Below are 18,313 nucleotides of genomic sequence, written 5' to 3'. Positions count from 1 at the left end.
TGGGGATGCCCAGCTCGGACACCCCGAGTCGATGAGTACCTGGAGAGACTTGGAATGGCCGCCCCACAGCAGGGTGGCATGGAGAGGTGGGCGAGTAAGGGGAGAAGAATAATTCTCTTTAAGACCCACCAGAGTACTCACTCCAATGAATGAGCTGGGTCTCTTGAAGGGACAGGCAGACACATAATGACTGAAAGTACCGCAATACAGACAACTCTGGGTGTTCAGTCTGCGTACGCATTTGGCTGGACGCAGCCTAGCCCTGCCGAGCTGCATCGGCTCGGGAAGAGGCAACTCGGCGGTCTTCGGAGTCTTTTGGAGGAACTCGGGTAAGCTCGGATCCTCTCTGGGAATTCCGGAGGTCATCAGATGCAAGGTGGGATCCTTGAGTGAGCGATTGGGACCGTGATCAGACCACTTCTCCCTACTACATTCCCATAACCATCCATGGAAATGGAAGGTTAAGGGGATGAGTGAGTTGAGATCCATCGGTAGTTCCCGGGCTGCAAGCTCGTCCTTTACCCCCGCCGATAATCTGTGCAGGAATGCGTCGAACAGCGCTTCTGGGTTCCAGGTACCCTCCGCTGCACCGCATAGAGCCTCAAACATCTCACCTTCCTCACAAATACCTCCAGACTGAGCAGGCAACGTATTATTGCTCCCACACCGCCGTGGCCCAGGCGAGTGCCCTACCGGACTTCAGCATAATAATGTACGCTATCTTTGAGCGGTCCGAGGGGAACGAAGAAGGCTGCAGCTCGAAAAGGAGGGAACATTGGGAGCGAAAGGCCTGGCAGTTTCTGGAATCTCCATCGTAGCACTCCGGGGGAGTTCCCGGGAAGCCGGGGTGACGGCGCTGCTATCAGCCGGGTTACTGAGGGGCTGGGAGGTTACCGTCATTGTAGGCTGCCTAGTAGGCAAGCCAAGGAATTGCTCCCGCAAAGCATCTAATGCTAGGTCGTGACGTCCGGCCACGTCCTGGAACCCTTCCATCAGACCACGAAGCATCTCCTTGTGTCTACCAATGAGGGCTCCTTGGGAGGAGATGGCATTGCAGAGCTGGTCCAACACAGGTATAAATACACAAGGGATAATGGGGAAAATGGCCAACACCTGGAGGGGAGTGGAGACAAGCACAAGGACAGTAAATCACCAATCTTATGTACATTACAATGTAACCTGCCTGCCTTGTAGCAGTGATTATAAACTCAGTAAAAAAATAAACGTCCTCTCATGGTCAACTGTGTTAATTTTCAGCAAACTTAACATGTGCAAATATTTGTATGAACATACAAGATTCAATAACTGAGACATAAACATACATGTGACTAATAGAAATGGAAAAATGTGTCCCTGAACAAAGGGGGTGGGTCAAAATCAAAAGTTACAGTTAGTATCTGGTGTGGCCACTAGCTGCATTAAGCACTGCAGTGCCTCTCCTCCTCATGGACTGCACCAGATTTGCCAGTTCTTGCTATGAGATGTTACCCCATTCTTCCACCAAGGCACCTGCAAGTTCCTGGACATTTCTGGGGGGAATGGCCCTAGCCCTCACCCTCCGATCCAACAGGTCCCAGACGTGCTCAATGGGATTGAGATCCGGGGTCTTCGCTGGCCATGGTAGAACACTGACATTCCTGTCTTGCGGGAAATCACACACAGAACGAGCAGTATGGCTGGTGACATTGTCATGCTGGAGGGTCATGTCAGGATGAGCCTGCAGGAAGGGTACCACATGAGGGAGGAGGATGTCTTCCCTGTAACGCACAGCGTTGAGATTGCCTGCAATGACAACATGCTCAGTCTGATGATGCTGTGACACACCGCCCCAGACCATGACGGACCCTCCACCTCCAAATCGATCCTGTTCCAGAGTACAGGCCTCGGTGTAACGCTCATTCCTTTGACAATAAACGCGAATCCGATCATCACCCTTGGTGAGACAAAACCGCGACTCGTCAGTGAAGAGCACTTTTTGCCAGCCCTGTCTGGTCCAGCGACGGTGGGTTTCTGCCCATAGGCAACGTTGTTGCCGGTGATGTCTGGTAAGGACCATCCTTGCAACAGGCATACAAGCCCTCAGTCCAGCCTCTCTCAGCCTATTGTGGACAGTATGAGCACTGATTGAGGGACTGTGCATTCCTGGTGTAACTCGGGCAGTTGTTGTTGCCATCCTGTGCCTGTCCCGCAGGTGTGATGTTCGGATGTACTGATCCTGTGCAGGTGTTGTTACACGTGGTCTGCCACTGCAAGGATGATCAGCTGTCTGTCCTGTCTCCCTGTAGCGCTGTCTTGGGCGTCTTATAGTACGAACATTGCAATTTATTGCCCTGGCCACATCTGCAGTCCTCATGCCTCCTTGCAGCATGCCTAAGGCACGTTCACACAGATGAGCATGGACCCTGGGCATCTTTCTTTTGGTGCTTTTCAGAGTCAGTAGATAGGCCTCTTTAGTGTCTTAAGTTTTCATAACTGTGACCTTAATTTCCTACCGTCTGTAATCTGTTTGTGTCTTAACAACCGTTCCACAGGTGCATGTTCATTAATTGTTTATGGTTCATTGAACAAGCATGGGAAACAGTGTTTAAACCCTTTACAATGAAGATTTGTGAAGTTATGTGGATTTGTATGAATTATCTTTGAAAGACAGGGTCCTGAAAAAGGGATGTTTCTTTTTTTCTGAGTTTATATGTGCTCTCTGAGTGGATAAACATTGTAGTGCCCTCTGTTTGTTCAGGGACAAGTTGTAGTGCCCCCCCTTTGTTCAGGGACGCATTATTTAATTTATGTTGGTCACATGTGTCACGCCCTGACCATAGAGAGCTGTTTATTCTCTGTGTTGGTTCGGACAGTGACTAGGGTGGGTTCTCTAGGTGATTATTGATCTATGTTGGCCTGGTATGGTTCCCAATCATCGTTGTCTCTGATTCGGGATCATATTTTGACAGCCATTTTCCCATTGTGCTTTGTGGGATCTTGTCTAGGTATACTTGCCAGTGAACATTATATCAGCGTCACGGTTCATTTGTGAGCTTTATTGTTTTTGTTCTTTGAGTTTTTCTCTTCCTAATTAAAAGGATGGAAACATACCACGCTGAATCTTGGTCCACTCCTTATAATGATCGTGACAACATGTCTGTGGAACTTGTTCAGTTTATGTCTCAGTTGTTGAATCTTGTTATGTTCATATAAATATTTACACATGTTAAGTTTGATGAAAATAAACGCAGTTGACAGTGAGAGGATGTTTCTTTTCTTTTTTTCTTTTATTTCAATGCTGTGTTGCTTCTAGACGTTGATGTTGTCGTTATTAACATGTCTTGTGGCTCTTTATTTCAGCATGAAGTCTGTAAATCAACACATCCTCATCTAGATCTGTTCCTGTTGAACAATTAGACACTGCAGGTGAACATTTTCAAAGGGTTAAGGCTGCCCTTTCACCCTCAGGCTGAATGCCAACATTCAGGTTTTTCCTGGTGTAGGCACATTGTCTTAAGTCAGAGAGCGTGTTGATTCCACCTGCACTGATCGTTTAAGGGATGAGCGTCGCGTAGGAGTGACGCGATCTGATGTAAGACAATGAATGAGTGTAGGCTAGGTGTGTTCTAGCCTGGGACAACCATGACTGGGACCTACTCAGGATAGTTTGTCATGGAGGATTGTGCAAGAACTCATTCATTTATTAATTCAAGGTCAATTGAATTGGGAGATGAGATCCTCTTAGACTCACCTATAACTCTGCCCTATTTACAAGTCAACCCCTAGATCAATTAGATGTATTGATCTGTTAATTGCTTTAACTGTCTGTCGATGACTAAATAATACCAGGTATCAGGCTGTGGAGCGTTTGTGATGGTAAGAAGATAAAATGACAGTGGCTCAGCTCTCTCATCACAACTAACATCATAGAAAACCTTACAGTAGCTAAATGAAAATCAGAGTTAAAGATTTTGAACCCAGTCTCTTCCCTACAGAGCTTTCTGAACCTACACTTGTCCCATTTCTCTCGGGTGTTGCTGACCCGCTCCATCGGCATCACGCCCACCCTTCTGGTAGCCATCTTCAAGGACGTCACCCATGAACGACTTCCTCAACGTGTTGCAGAGCATGCAGGTTTTTTTGTTTAAAAATAAATACATTTCTTTAAGTAGATGAGTCAGGTCAGACAGCAGATCCCCTTAATCTAGTTTCATGTCCACACCCCAGCTCAACCCTTACTCTATCCTCAACCCTAACCCTCAACCCTAATCCTAACCCCCCCATGCCTACACTAGGGTGACCACATGTCCCACATTATGTCAGGAAGTCCTGCATTTTGTCCCTTTGTCCTATGTCGTGCAACCAAACAATCATATCCCGCATTTGATCAACAAATTCAAACACCACTACTTTAGAAAAAAAGGTTGATTTGTCCCGTATTTCAGTCAGACACTCCAACCAGTCTCTTGCAGTCACGTTTGGCTTTATGAAAGGATATACACTGCTCAAAAAAATAAAGGGAACACTTATCCAACACAATGTAACTCCAAGTCAATCACACTTCTGTGGAATCAAACTGTCCACTTAGGAAGCAACACTGATTGACAATACATTTCACATGCTGTTGTGCAAATGGAATAGACAACAGGTTGTAATTCTAGGCAATTAGCAAGACACCCCCAATAAAGGAGTGGTTCTGCAGGTGGTGACCACAGACCACTTCTCAGTTCCTATGCTTCCTGGCTGATGTTTTGGTCACTTTTGAATGCTGGCGGTGCTTTCACTCTAGTGGTAGCATGAGACGGAGTCCCACACAAGTGGCTCAGGTAGTGCAGCTCATCCAGGATGGCACATCAATGCGAGCTGTGGCAAGAAGGTTTGCTGTGTCTGTCAGCGTAGTGTCCAGAGCTTGGATGCGCTACCAGGAGACAGGCCAGTACATCAGGAGATGTGGAGGAGGCCGTAGGAGGGCAACAACCCAGCAGCAGGACCGCTACCTCCGCCTTTGTGCAAGGAGGAGCAGGTGGAGCACTGCCAGAGCAAAATTACCTCCAGCAGGCCACAAATGTGCATGTGTCTGCTCAAACGGTCAGAAACAGACTCAATGAGGGTGGTATGAGGGTCCGACGTCCACAGGTGGGGGTTGTGCTTACAGCCCAACACCGTGCAGGACGTTTGGCATTTGCCAGAGAACACCAAGATTGGCAAATTCGCCACTGGCGCCCTGTGCTCTTCACAGATGAAAGCAGATTCACACTGAGCACATGTGACAGACGTGACAGAGTCTGGAGACGTCGTGGAGAACGTTCTGCTGCCTGCAACATCCTCCAGCATGACCGGTTTGGCGGTGGGGCAGTCATGGTGTGGGTTGGCATTTCTTTGGGGGGCCGCAAAGAGGTAGCCTGACTGCCATTAGGTACCGAGATGAGATCCTCAGACCCCTTGTGAGACCATATGCTGGTGCGGTTGGCCCTGGGTTCCTCCTAATGCAAGACAATGCTAGACCTCATGTGGCTGGAGTGTGTCAGCAGTTCCTGCAAGAGGAAGGCATTGATGCTATGGACTGGCCCGCCCATTCCCCAGACCTGAATCCAATTGAGCACATCTGGGACATCATGTCTCCACCAACGCCACGTTGCACCACAGACTGTCCAGGATTTGGCGGATGCTTTAGTCCAGGTCTGGGAGGAGATCCCTCAGGAGACCATCCGCCACCTCATCAGGAGCATGCCCAGGCATTGTAGGGAGGTCATACAGGCACGTGGAGGCCACACACACTACTGATCCTCATTTTGACTTGTTTTAAGGACATTACATCAAAGTTGGATCAGCCTGTAGTGTGGTTTTCCACTTTAATTTTGAGTGTGACTCCAAATCCAGACCTCCATGGGTCGATAAATTTGATTTCCATTAATAATTTTTGTGTGATTTTGTTGTCAGCACATTCAACTATGTAAAGAAAAAAGTATTTAATAAGAATATTTCATTCATTCAGATCTAGGATGTGTTATTTTGGTGTTCCCTTCAGTTTTTTTTTAGCAGTGTATATCATAAGGATATGGTACTGGTGATGTTAAACACTTCTTCAATCATTGTTGAGATCTGACATTCTTCGCAGCGCAAGACGAGTTATAGGCGGCCAATGTCATAGACCTATCATCAACTAATCACGTTTCTCAAATCCTTTCTGGATAAATACCAGCTAAACTTGGAGAGGACAGTTATGCATAACTACTAAAAAAAAGCGTGTTTCTGACGAGGAGCTAGAACAGTAAGTAAATAGTCAGATTAGACTGAAAGATAGGTGATTTAGTCAAATTTGTGAGGCTCTCCAGACTCCATGCTCCATGATTTCTTCCGGCGCCGACAGAGATGGCCGCCTCGCTTCGCGTTCCTAGGAAACTATGCAGTATTTTCTTTTTTTTTACGTGTTATTTCCTACATTCGTACCCCAGGTAATCTTAGGTTTCATTACATACAGTCGGGAGGAAATACTGAATATAAGAGCAACGTCAACTCACCATCATTACGACCAGGAATATGACTCTCCCAACGACCCCAAACAACGATGCCGTAAAAGGGGCAAACGAGGCGGTCTTCTGGTCAGGCTCCGGAGACGGGAACATCGCGCACCACTCCCTAGCATACTACTCGCCAATGTCCAGTCTCTTAACAACTAGGTTGATGAAATCCGAGCAAGGGTAGCATTCCAGAGAGACATCAGAGACTGTAACGTTCTTTGCTTCACGGAAACATGGCTCACTCGAGAGACGCTAACGGAGTTGGTGCAGCCAGCTGGTTTCTTCACTCATCGCACTGACAGAAACAAGCATCTTTCTGGTAAGAAGAGGGGCGGGGGAGGGGGGGTATACCTTATGATTAACGAGACGTGGTGTGATCATAACAACATACAGGAACTCAAGTACTTCTGTTCACCTGATTTAGAATTCCTCACAATCAAATGTCGACCGCATTATCTACCAAGGGAATTCTCTTTGATTATAATCACAGCCGTATATAGTCCCCCCCAAGCAGACACATCGATGGCCCTGAACAAACTTTATTTGACTCTATGTAAACTGGAAACCACATATCCTGAGGCTGCATTCATTGTAGCTGGGGATTTTAACTAGGCTAATCTGAAAACAAGACTCCCTAAATTCTATCAGCAAATCGATTGCGCAACCAGGGCTGGGAAAACCCTGAATCACTGTTATTCTAACTTCCGTGACGCGGAAAACTGCTTCGATCACGTGGATTGGGATATGTTCCGCATTGTGTCCAACAACAACATTGACGAATACGCTGATTCGGTGAGCGAGTTCATTAGAAAGTGCATTGACGATGTTATACCCACAGCAACGATTAAAACATTCCCAAACCAGAAACCGGGGATTGATGGCAGCATTCGCGCGAAACTGAAAACTATCTCAATACTTTGTTATATACCCTTTGTTGGCAATGACAGAGGTCAAACGTTTTCTGTAAGTCTTCGCAAGGTTTTCACACACTGTTGCTGGTATTTTGGCCCATTCCTCCATGCACATATCCTCTAGAGCAGTGATGTTTTGGGGCTGTTGCTTGGCAACACGGACTTTCAACTCCCTCCAAAGATTTTCTATGGGGTTGAGATCTGGAGACTGGCTAGGCCACTCCAGGACCTTGAAATGCTTCTTACGAAGCCACTCCTTTGTTGCCTGGGCGGTGTGTTTGGGATCATTGTCATGCTGAAAGACCCAGCCACGTTTCATCTTCAATACCCTTGCTGATGGAAGGTGGTTTTCACTCAAAATCTCACGACACATGGCCCCATTCATTCTTTCCTTTACACGGATCAGTCGTCCTGGTCCCTTTGCAGAAAAACAGCCCCAAAGCATGATGTTTCCATCCCCATGCTTCACAGTAGGTATGGTGTTCTTTGGATGCAACTCAGCATTCTTTGTCCTCCAAACACGACGAGTTGAGTTTTTACCAAAAAGTTATATTTTGGTTTCATCTGACCATATGACATTCTCCCAATCTTCTTCTGGATTATCCAAATGCTCTCTATTAAACTTCAGACGGGCCTGGACATGTACTGGCTTAAGCAGGGGGACACGTCTGGCACTGCAGGATTTGAGTCCCTGGCGGCGTAGTGTGTTACTGATGGTAGGCTTTGTTACTTTGGTCCCAGCTCTCTGCAGGTCATTCACTAGGTCCCCCTGTGTGGTTCTGGGATTTTTGCTCACCGTTCTTGTGATCATTTTGACCCCACGGGGTGAGATCTTGCGTGGAGCCCCAGATCGAGGGAGATTATCAGTGGTCTTGTATGTCTTCCATTTCCTAATAATTGCTCCCACAGTTGATTTCTTCTAACCAAGCTGCTTACCTGTTGCAGATTCAGTCTTCCCAGCCTGGTGCAGGTCTACAATTTTGTTTCTGGTGTTCTTTGACAGCTCTTTGTGGAGTTTGGAGTGTGACTGTTTGAGGTTGTGGACAGATGTCCTTTATACTGATAACAAGTTCAAACAGGTGCCATTAATACAGGTAACGAGTGTAGGACAGAGGAGCCTCTTAAAGAAGAAGTTACAGGTCTGTGAGAGCCAGAAATCTTGCTTGTTTGTAGAAATCTTGCTTGTTTGCAAATACTTATTTTCCACCATAATTTGCAAATAAATTCATTAAAAATCCTTCAATGTGATTTTCTGGATTTTTTTTCTAATTTTGTCTGTCATAGTTGAAGTGTATATATGATGAAAATTACAGGCCTCTCTCATCTTTTTAAGTGGGAGAACTTGCACAATTGGTGGCTGACTAAATACTTTTTTGCCCCACTGTATGTGAGAATGCTGTTCATCGACTACAGCTCAGCATTTAACACCATAGTACCCTCCAAACTCGTCATCAAGCTCGAGACCCTGGGTCTCGACCCCGCCCTGTGCAACTGGGTACTGGACTTCCTGATGGGCCGCCCCCAGGTGGTGAGGGTAGGTAACAACATCTCCACCCCGCTGATCCTCAACACTGCCCACAAGGGTGCGTTCTGAGCCCTCTCCTGTACTCCCTGTTCACCGACGACTGGCCATGCACGCCTCCAACTCAATCATCAAGTTTGCGGACGACACTACAGTGGTAGGCTTGATTACCAACAATGACGAGACGGCCTACAGGGAGCAGGTGAGGGCCCTCGGAGTGTGCTGTCAGGAAAATAACCTCACACTCAACAAAACAAAGGACATGATTGTGGACTTCAGGAAACAGCAGAGGGAGCACCCCCCGATCCACATCGACGGGACAGTATTGGAGAGTATAGTAAGTTTTAAGTTCCTCGGCTTACACATCACGGACAAACTGAATTGGTCCACCCACACAGACAGCATTGTGAAGAAGGCGCAGCAGCGCCTCTTCAAACTCAGGAGGCTGAAGAAATTCGGCTTGTCACCAAAAGCACTCACAAACTTCACCAGATGCACATACTGTCGGGCTGTATCACCGCCTGGTACGGCAACTGCTCCGCCCACAACCGCTCTCCAGAGGGTAGTGAGGTCTGCACAACGCATCACCGGGGGCAAACTACCTGCCCTCCAGGACACCTACACCACCCGATGTCACAGGAAGGCCATAAAGATCATCAAGGACAACAACCACCCGAGCCACTGCATGTTCACCCCGCTATCATCCAGAAGGCGAGGTTAGTACAGGTGCATCAAAGCAAGGACCGAGAGACTGAAAAACAGCTTATATCTCAAGGCCATCAGACTGTTAAACAGCCACCATTAACATTGAGTGGCTGCTGCCAACACACTGACTCAACTCCAGAAAATTTAATAATGGAAATTGATGGGAATTTATGTAAAAATGTATCACTAGCCACTTTAAACAATGCCACTTAATTTCATGTTTACATACCCTACATTACTCATCTCATATGTATATGTATATACTGTACTCTATATCATCTACTGCATCTTGTCATCTTTATGTAATACATGTATCACTAGCCACTTTAAACTATGCCACTTTATGTTTATATACCCTATACCCAATGTTGCCTCTATGCCACGCAGCTCCCCCTTGACTGCTGAGTTTTCCCTGTGCGTTAACGCTATCAACGTTTTCCTTTACTGTGACAGTTGTGATCGAATCAACTAATACTGGCCACTTTCATACCAAAACGAAATATGCAAGAGATTTTGCTGTAGGCAGAACGTATCTGAGTAGGAATCTATTGCGCCCATACTCTACATAGACCTGTGCAGCATAACCAATCAGAGCTGCACTAGGCCTATGTGCAAATAGACCATTGCCATATATGGATCTTTGCCATTTACTTTGAACTGGACTATGTTTACAGCTGTGGTCCTGTGCTTGTTTTGAAATCAAAGCAAGAGCTGCATGTAGCCACGTCCACATTTAGTTCATATCCTTTGCTAGTTCGTGAGTTACTGGCCCTGTTATAGATCATTTGTAGTCAGCAATAGGGGAATGATTGCTTCCTACAAGAGCAGAAAACGTGTACGTACATTTCTAGACATCTTTTAAAAGTGAGTCAAGTAGAGAAAGATTTTTTTGTCTTAAAGGGGCAGTGTTGTATTTTGAGACAGACTTGAATAAGCTAAGTAGCCAATAGGCAGAGGGTAGCATCATTTGTCTGATTCTATGTAATAATGATATGGAAATAATAATGCATTTTATTTTGTAGTGACTTCTTGCATTACACAACACAAAAACATTTTCAGTCACCTCCTTATCTGCCTTATCTGTAGGATAAACAGGTTAATGTCAAACCCTGTATGTTTTTTTCAAAAGTCTCATGGAATGTACAGTCGTGGCCAAAAGTTTTGAGAATTACACAAATATCAAGTCTGCTGCCTCAGTTTGTATGATGGCAATTTGCCTATACTCCAGAATGTTATGAAGAGTGATAAGATGAATTGCAATTAATTGCAAAGTCCCTCTTTGCCATGCAAATTAACTGAATCCCCAAAACACATTTCCACTGCATTTCAGCCCTGCCACAAAAGGACCAGCTGACATCATGTCAGTGATTCTCTCGTTAACACAGGTGTGAGTGTTGACGAGGACAACGCTGGAGATCACTCTGTCATGCTGATTGAGTTTGAATAACAGACTGGAAGCTTCAAAAGTGTCACACCCTGACCATAGTTTACTTTGTATGTTTCTATGTTTTGGTTGGTCAGGGTGTGATCTGAGTGGGCATTCTATGTTACATGTCTAGTTTGTCCAGTTCTATGTTCGGCCTGATATGGTTCTCAATCAGAGGCAGGTGTTCGTCATTGTCTCTGATTGGGAACCATATTTAGGTAGCCTGGGTTTCACTGTGCGTTTGTGGGTGATTGTTCCTGTCTATGTGTTTTCACCAGATAGGGCTGTTTAGGTTTTCGTTACGTTCATTACGTTCTTTATTTTGTAGTGTTTGTATTGATTCGTGTTTTACGTTTGGTTATTAAAACATGGATCGCAATCTACACGCTGCATTTTGGTCCGACTCTCCTTCTCATACAGAAAACCAATACAAAAAGGAGGGTGGTGCTTGTAATCATTGTTCTTCCTCTGTCAATTATGGTTACCTGCAAGGAAATACGTGCTGTCATCATTGCTTTGCACAAAAATGGCTTCACAGGCAAGGAAATAAATGCCAGTAAGATTTCACCTAAATCAACAATTTATCAGATCATCAAGAACTTCAAGGAGAGCGGTTCAATTGTTGTGAAGAAGGCTTCAGGGTGCCCAAGAAAGTCCAGCAAGCGCCAGGACCGTCTCCTAAAGTTGATTCAGCTACGGGATCAGGGAACCACCAGTACAGAGCTTGCTCAGGAATGGCAGCAGGCAGGTGTGAGTGCATCTGCACGTACAGTGAGGCGAAGACTTTTGGAGGATGGCCTGGTGTCAAGAAGGGCAGCAAAGAAGCCACTTCTCTCCAGGAAAAACATCAGGGACAGACTGATATTCTGCAAAAGGTACAGGGATTGGACTGCTGAGGACTGGGGTAAAGTCATTTTCTCTGATGTATCCCCTTTCGATTGTTTGGGGCATCCGGAAAAAAGCTTGTCCTGAGAAGACAAGGTGAGCGCTACCATCAATCCTGTGTCATGCCAACAGTAAAGCATCCTGAGACCATTCATGCGTGGGGTTGCTTCTCAGCCAAGGGAGTGGGCTCACTCACAATTTTGCCAAAGAACACGGCCATGAATAAAGAATGGTACCAACACATCCTCCGAGAGCAACTTCTCCCAACCATCCAGGAACAGTTTGGTGACGAACAACACCTTTTCCAGCATGTACCTTGCCATAAGGCAAAAGTGATAACTAAGTGGCTTGGGGAAAAAAACATCGATATTTTGGGTCCATGGCCAGGAAACTCCCCAGACCTTAATCCCATTGAGAACTTGTGTTCAATCCTCAAGAGGCGGGTAGACAAACAAAAACCCACAAATTCTGACAAACTCCAAGCATTGATTATGCAAGAATGGGCTGCCTTCAGTCAGAATGTGGCCCAGAAGTTAATTGACAGCATGCCAGGACGGATTGCAGATGTCTTGAAAAAGAAGGGTCAACACTGCAAATATTGACTCTTTACATCAACTTCATGTAATTGTCAATAAAAGCCTTTGACACCTGTGAAATGCTTGTAATTATACTTCAGTATTCCATAGTAACATCTGACAAAAATGTGTAAGACACTGAAGCAGCAAACTTTGTGGAAATTAATATTTGTGTCATTCTCAACTTTTTGCCACGACTGTAGGCCTACATTGAACACCACACATTGGCTGCTAATGTAGGTTGAATGACAGAACAGCAATTTCCATGTTAAAATGTTATGGGATGCATTTTCTCCATAATTTTTTATGGGGACAACTACATTATGATCAAATAGCCACAGTATCCCACTTGGCCAAGGTTAAAACTGTACTTTAAAGTGGGTACATTCTCAGTGTTTACAGAATTGTCACAACTTTGAAGTTTGCGCTCAAGAACATTGGTGCTGACCATTTTTGTTCATGTTTTGCATTTTTAAATGTAACCTTTATTTAACTAGACAAGTCAGTTAAGAACACAGTTTTGTTTACAATGACGGCCTACAGCGGCCAAACCTGGACGACTTGCGCCACCCTATGGAACTCCCAATCACAGCCGGTTGTGACACAGCCTGGATTCGACAAGGGAGTCTGTAGTGACGCCTACTAGCACTGAGATGCATTGTCTTAGACCTCTGCGCCACTCGAGAGCCTGTGTGGGCTACAATATCCTGTGAATGTCTTGCAAAATCATCCTATTGTTCCGCATTTTGGGTATTTTAAGCGTGGACACCCTAGACCACACCCCAGCTCAATCCTAACCCTAGCCTCAACCCTAACCCTACCTTCATGTCCACAACCCAGTTCCACCCTAACTCTAGCCTCAACCCTAACCATAACCCTAACCCTAGTTTTATCTCCACAGCCTGGTTCAACCCTAGCCTTTACCCTAACCCTAACCCTAGCTTCATGTCCACAACCCGGTCCAACCCTAACCCCTGTCTCAACCACAAACCTAGCTCTAGCTTCAGCTACACACCCCGGCTCAACCCATACCCTAATCCCAGGCAAGCTGTTGCATTCCAACAGAGTAGTAGGTTGATGATTTCTGTTTCTATCACTCAGCTGCCATTCCAACAGATTAGTTGGTTAATGCTTTCTGTTTCTCTCTCTCAGCAGCCATTCCAACAGAGTAGTTGGTTGATGCTTTCTGTTTCTCTCACTCAGCTGCCACTCCAACAGAATAGTTGGTTGATGCTTTCTGTTTCTGTCACTCAGCTGCCATTTACTTTGATTCCCATCCTCACCAGTTTGTCATCCCTCATGACTGAATTAGCCAATGGATTGTAAGTATACTGTGAATATGCTGAAAACGTTACAATTTTAACTACATTAAATGGTATATTTTAAAGAACATCATATGATAATATGAGAAGATTCAACGTACATTATTTTTGATCCGAATGATTTCTGTTGCTATCACCATTCTTTCAGATTTTGGAAGATTGGGGAGGAGTTGTGATCCTGCTAGTGTTTTGTATCAACATGTACTTTGTGGTCATCTATGTGACAGTTTTGGACAGCGTGTGGCTGGCTATATGTGCTGGCTGCTTTTCTTTGCATAGGATATTTGGGATTTGTAGGTTACCTGGTAAGTATTTATTTTAGTTTAGGCTGTTTATTTATTACTGAAAGCTTTGTGTGGTTAGTTTTAAAGGTTTTTCACTCTTTGATTTCTATGTCGTGCAATGCATACTAAACTAAATTGGTAATATAGAGGACCACTTTAATCTTCAACCACTGAGTCAGTTATTAATCATTTGACAAACTTTGCATGAGGACAGTTATATGTGTGAGAATGACCTCCTGGCAGTAGAATGATTATACATTGTACTGAATCTCTCACACCCCTTTCTCCCTCTCTCTAGGTGTTGTTTAGTCTGATAGCATTAGGCGTGTCCTGTCTGGATGTCAACGGCAGGGTCAGGAACGACACCACAGTTCTGATACAGCAGCTGTGTGTGGCTATGTGAGGATCCTTGGGATATTTTTAAGTTAATTGACATATTAATGGTAATAGGACTTGCTTTGTGATGAGTCTAGAAAATTATTGTGAAATGGTACTGTAAATGTCAATATATTATTTATTCACTTAGTGACTGAATTACATCTTGAAATGGTTAACTCAAATAGATTCTCCTATTTTTTTGTATGTGGTGTCAATGAGATCTACCATAGAAAAATGGTAAATGGTTTCATAATGTCGGTGCTTGACAGAAGCCTAGCATTCCTCAACTCCTGAAACTACTTTTCCATTAGATGCCATTGACCATCACATAAATATTAGGGCCATCTATTTGATGTGCTATGAGATCAGTGTTTGCCCTCTACCTGTTTGTTTGTCTTGTCTGTATAATCTTTGGGCCAGTAACCAAAAGGTTGCTGGATCGAATCCCAGAGCTGACAATCTGTCGTTCTTCCCCTGAGCAACGTGGTTGTCGATTAAGGCAGCCCCCCGCACCTCTCTAATTCAGAGGTATTGCGTTAAATGCAGAAGACATTTCAGTTGAATGCATTCTGTTGTACAAGGGACAAGATATCTCCCTTTCCTAATATCACCTTCAAGGCTCATTGCATAGCCTCACAGCACAGGTTTCATAATGCACGTGCTTGACAGAAGCCTAGCATTCTGCCACAGGGAGGCACTGTTGACTAAAATGAATGGTAATGTTTAAAAGTACCAGACTACCAGTACTGTAGTCTGAACAACAAACATTTAATGCCATGAGTTTTTACATATTGTGAAAGTGCATCACTTTATTTTTATTTGTACATCCACCATGTTCATCTTATCTCACCTCAAATATAAGTCTTGATTGCTTCTGGATGCAATTGCTACCGTGTATAGCTAATGTTGTTGATTGGAATTCTTATGCTAGTATGCACAATTGTGTCATTACATTTCCTGTAGAAGACTGGTAGAGTCATTGTTATAAGAGTTTAGCATATTTTAGTCCTCAAGTGCCGTGCTGTGACTGTGAAATAGAGCGCCAAACAGGTTTTCTTTGCATTGTGGTGGCTGGGAACGTTTTCCTGTCATTGAGGCAGCAGCCTTATGTAAGGAGGAGTTTTTGTTTTTCTCTATGAGCCAATCTTTCCCTGCATAGGCCTCTCTCACAGCCTGTCCAGCAGGCCCCTTTCCTGGAAACATAGCCCAGCAGAGGCCACTAAGGGGCAGGGGAAGGAGGAGGGAGGGGAGGGGAGGTGGGCTTCCAGCAAATCACATGATCCTAGACCTAAAGTCCCAGTCCTACATAAAGCTCAGATGTGATCTTCATAGTCGCCATAGCTAAGTATGGAGGGGGCAGACATTGAACATGTATGCTAGATTTACAGAGTCTGATTGGAGATACAGTTGAAGTCTGAAGTTTACATACACCTTAGCCAAATACATTTAAAGTCCGTTTTTCACAATTCCTGACATTTAATCCTAGTAATAATTTCCTGTCTTAGGTCAGTTAGGCTCACCACTTTATTTTAAGAATGTGAAATGTCAGAATAATAGTAGAGAGAGTGATTTATTTCAGCTTTTATTTCTTTCATCACATTCCCAGCGGGTCAGAAGTTTACATACACTCATTTATGATTTGGTAGCATTGCCTTCAAATTATTTAACTTGAGTCAAACGTTTCGGGTAGCTTTCCACAAGCTTCCCACAATAAGTTGGGTGAATTTTGGCCCATTCCTCCTGACAGAGCTGGTGTAACTGAGTCAGGTTTGTAGGCCTCCTTGCTAGCACACGATTTTTCAGTTCTGCCCACAAATTTTCCATAGCATTGAGGTCAGGGCTTTGTGATGGCCACTCCAATACCTTGACTTTGTTGTCCTTAAGCCATTTTGCCACAACTTTGGAAGTATGCTTGGGGTCATTATCCATTTGGAAGACACATTTGCGACCAAGATTTAACTTCCTGACTGATGTCTTGAGATGTTGCTTCAATATAGCCACATCATTTTCATGCCTTATGATGCCATCTATTTTGTGAAGTGCACCAGTCCCTCCTGCAGCAAAGCACCCCCACAACATGATGCTGCCACCCCCGTGTTTCACGATTGGGATGGTGTTCTTCGGCTTGCAAGCCTCCTCTTCCTTTCTCCTCCAAACATAACGATGGTTATTATGGCCAAACAGTTCTATTTTTTGTTTCATCAGACCAAATCAAATCAAATCAAATCAAATTTTATTTGTCACATACACATGGTTAGCAGATGTTAATGCGAGTGTAGCGAAATGCTTGTGCTTCTAGTTCCGACAATGCAGTAATAACAAGTAATCTAACTAATCTAACAGAGGACATTTCTCCAAAAAGTACAATCTTTGTCCCCATGTGCAGTTGCAAACCGTAGTCTGGCTTTTTTATGGCGGTTTTGGAGCAGTGGCTTCTTCCTTGCAGAGCGGCCATTCAGGTTATGTTGATATAGGACTCATTTTACTGTGGATATAGATACTTTTGTACCTTTTTCCTCCAGCATCTTCACAAGGTCTTTTGCTGTTGTTCTGGGATTGATTTGCACCTATTGCACTAAAGTACGTTAATCTCTAGGAGACAGAACGCGTCTCCTTCCTGAGCGGTAAGATGGCTGCGTGGTCCCATGGTGTTTATACTTGCATACTATTGTTTGTACAGATGAACGTGGTACCTTCAGGCATTCGGAAATTCCTCCCAAGGATGAACCAGACTTGTGGAAGTCTACAAAACAAATTCTGGGGTCTTGGCTGATTTCTTTGGATTTTTCAATGATGTCAAGCAAAGAGGCACTGAGTTTGAAGGTCGGCCTTGAAATACATCCACAGGTACACCTCCAATAGACTCAAATGATGTCAATTACCCTATCAGAAGCTTCTAAAGCCATGACATCATTTTCTGAAATTTTCCAAGCTGTTTAAAGGCACAGTCAACTTAGTGTATGTAAACTTCTGACCCACTGGAATTGTGATAAAGTGAAATAATCTGTCTGTAAACAATTGTTGGAAAAATGACTTGTGTCATGCGCAACGTAGATGTGCTAACCGATTTGCCAAAACTGTAGTTTGTTAACAACAAATTTGTGGAAGTTGTAAAACGAGTTTTATTGACTCCAACTTAAGTGTATGTAAACTTCCGACTTCAACTGTATGTAATATGGTTCATTACATGTTTAGGTTCATGTTTAATTTAAACAGTGTATTCCCAAATTAATATTGTGTTGATATTGTGTCATATTTTTTTTTTTTACAGAATTTAATAAGATGAAGTTTGATGGTGAATGATAACTATCTGCACATTTGTACTGTTTTGTACAAAGATTGATAGATCCTGATTCTCTGACCTTGCTCTTTTCAGATAACTAAGATTGGAACTAAAGAATAATATAGGACATTTGAAATTACTTTGTCTAATTATTTATTTAAAAAAAGCTTTCCTTGAAACTTCTCATCATGTTTATAACACTATTTTATAACATAAAATGTTCAACTCAATTATCTTTCAGTGATTATTTGGGAAATCAAATGCTGCTGTTGTCACGTTTGTCGTACGAAGGAGACCAAGGTGCAGCGTGGTAAGCGTACATTCTTCTTTATTATAAGAACGAACACTGAACAAACAAACAAAAATAACAAAACGAACCGTGAAGCTAATATGAGTAGTGCAGACCGGCAACTAAACATAGAACAAAAATCCACAAACACAAAAGGGAAAATGGCTACCTAAATATGACCCCCAATCAGAGACAACGATCAACAGCTGCTTATGATTGGGAACCATATCAGG

General features: G+C 44.1%; 1 pseudogene; it reads left to right on the top strand.

Moving 5' to 3' along the window:
* The first annotated feature begins 186 nt into the window (after positions 1 to 186).
* LOC139417602 (natural resistance-associated macrophage protein 2-like) lies at positions 187 to 14,533 on the top strand (annotated as a pseudogene).
* The last annotated feature ends 3,780 nt before the right edge of the window (positions 14,534 to 18,313 follow it).

The sequence above is a fragment of the Oncorhynchus clarkii genome, chromosome 9 (assembly GCF_045791955.1).
Source record: "Oncorhynchus clarkii lewisi isolate Uvic-CL-2024 chromosome 9, UVic_Ocla_1.0, whole genome shotgun sequence".
Lineage (NCBI taxonomy): Eukaryota > Metazoa > Chordata > Actinopteri > Salmoniformes > Salmonidae > Oncorhynchus > Oncorhynchus clarkii.
The sequence above is the reverse complement of the archived record's forward strand: the minus strand, read 5'-3'. Positions and strand labels throughout refer to the sequence as shown.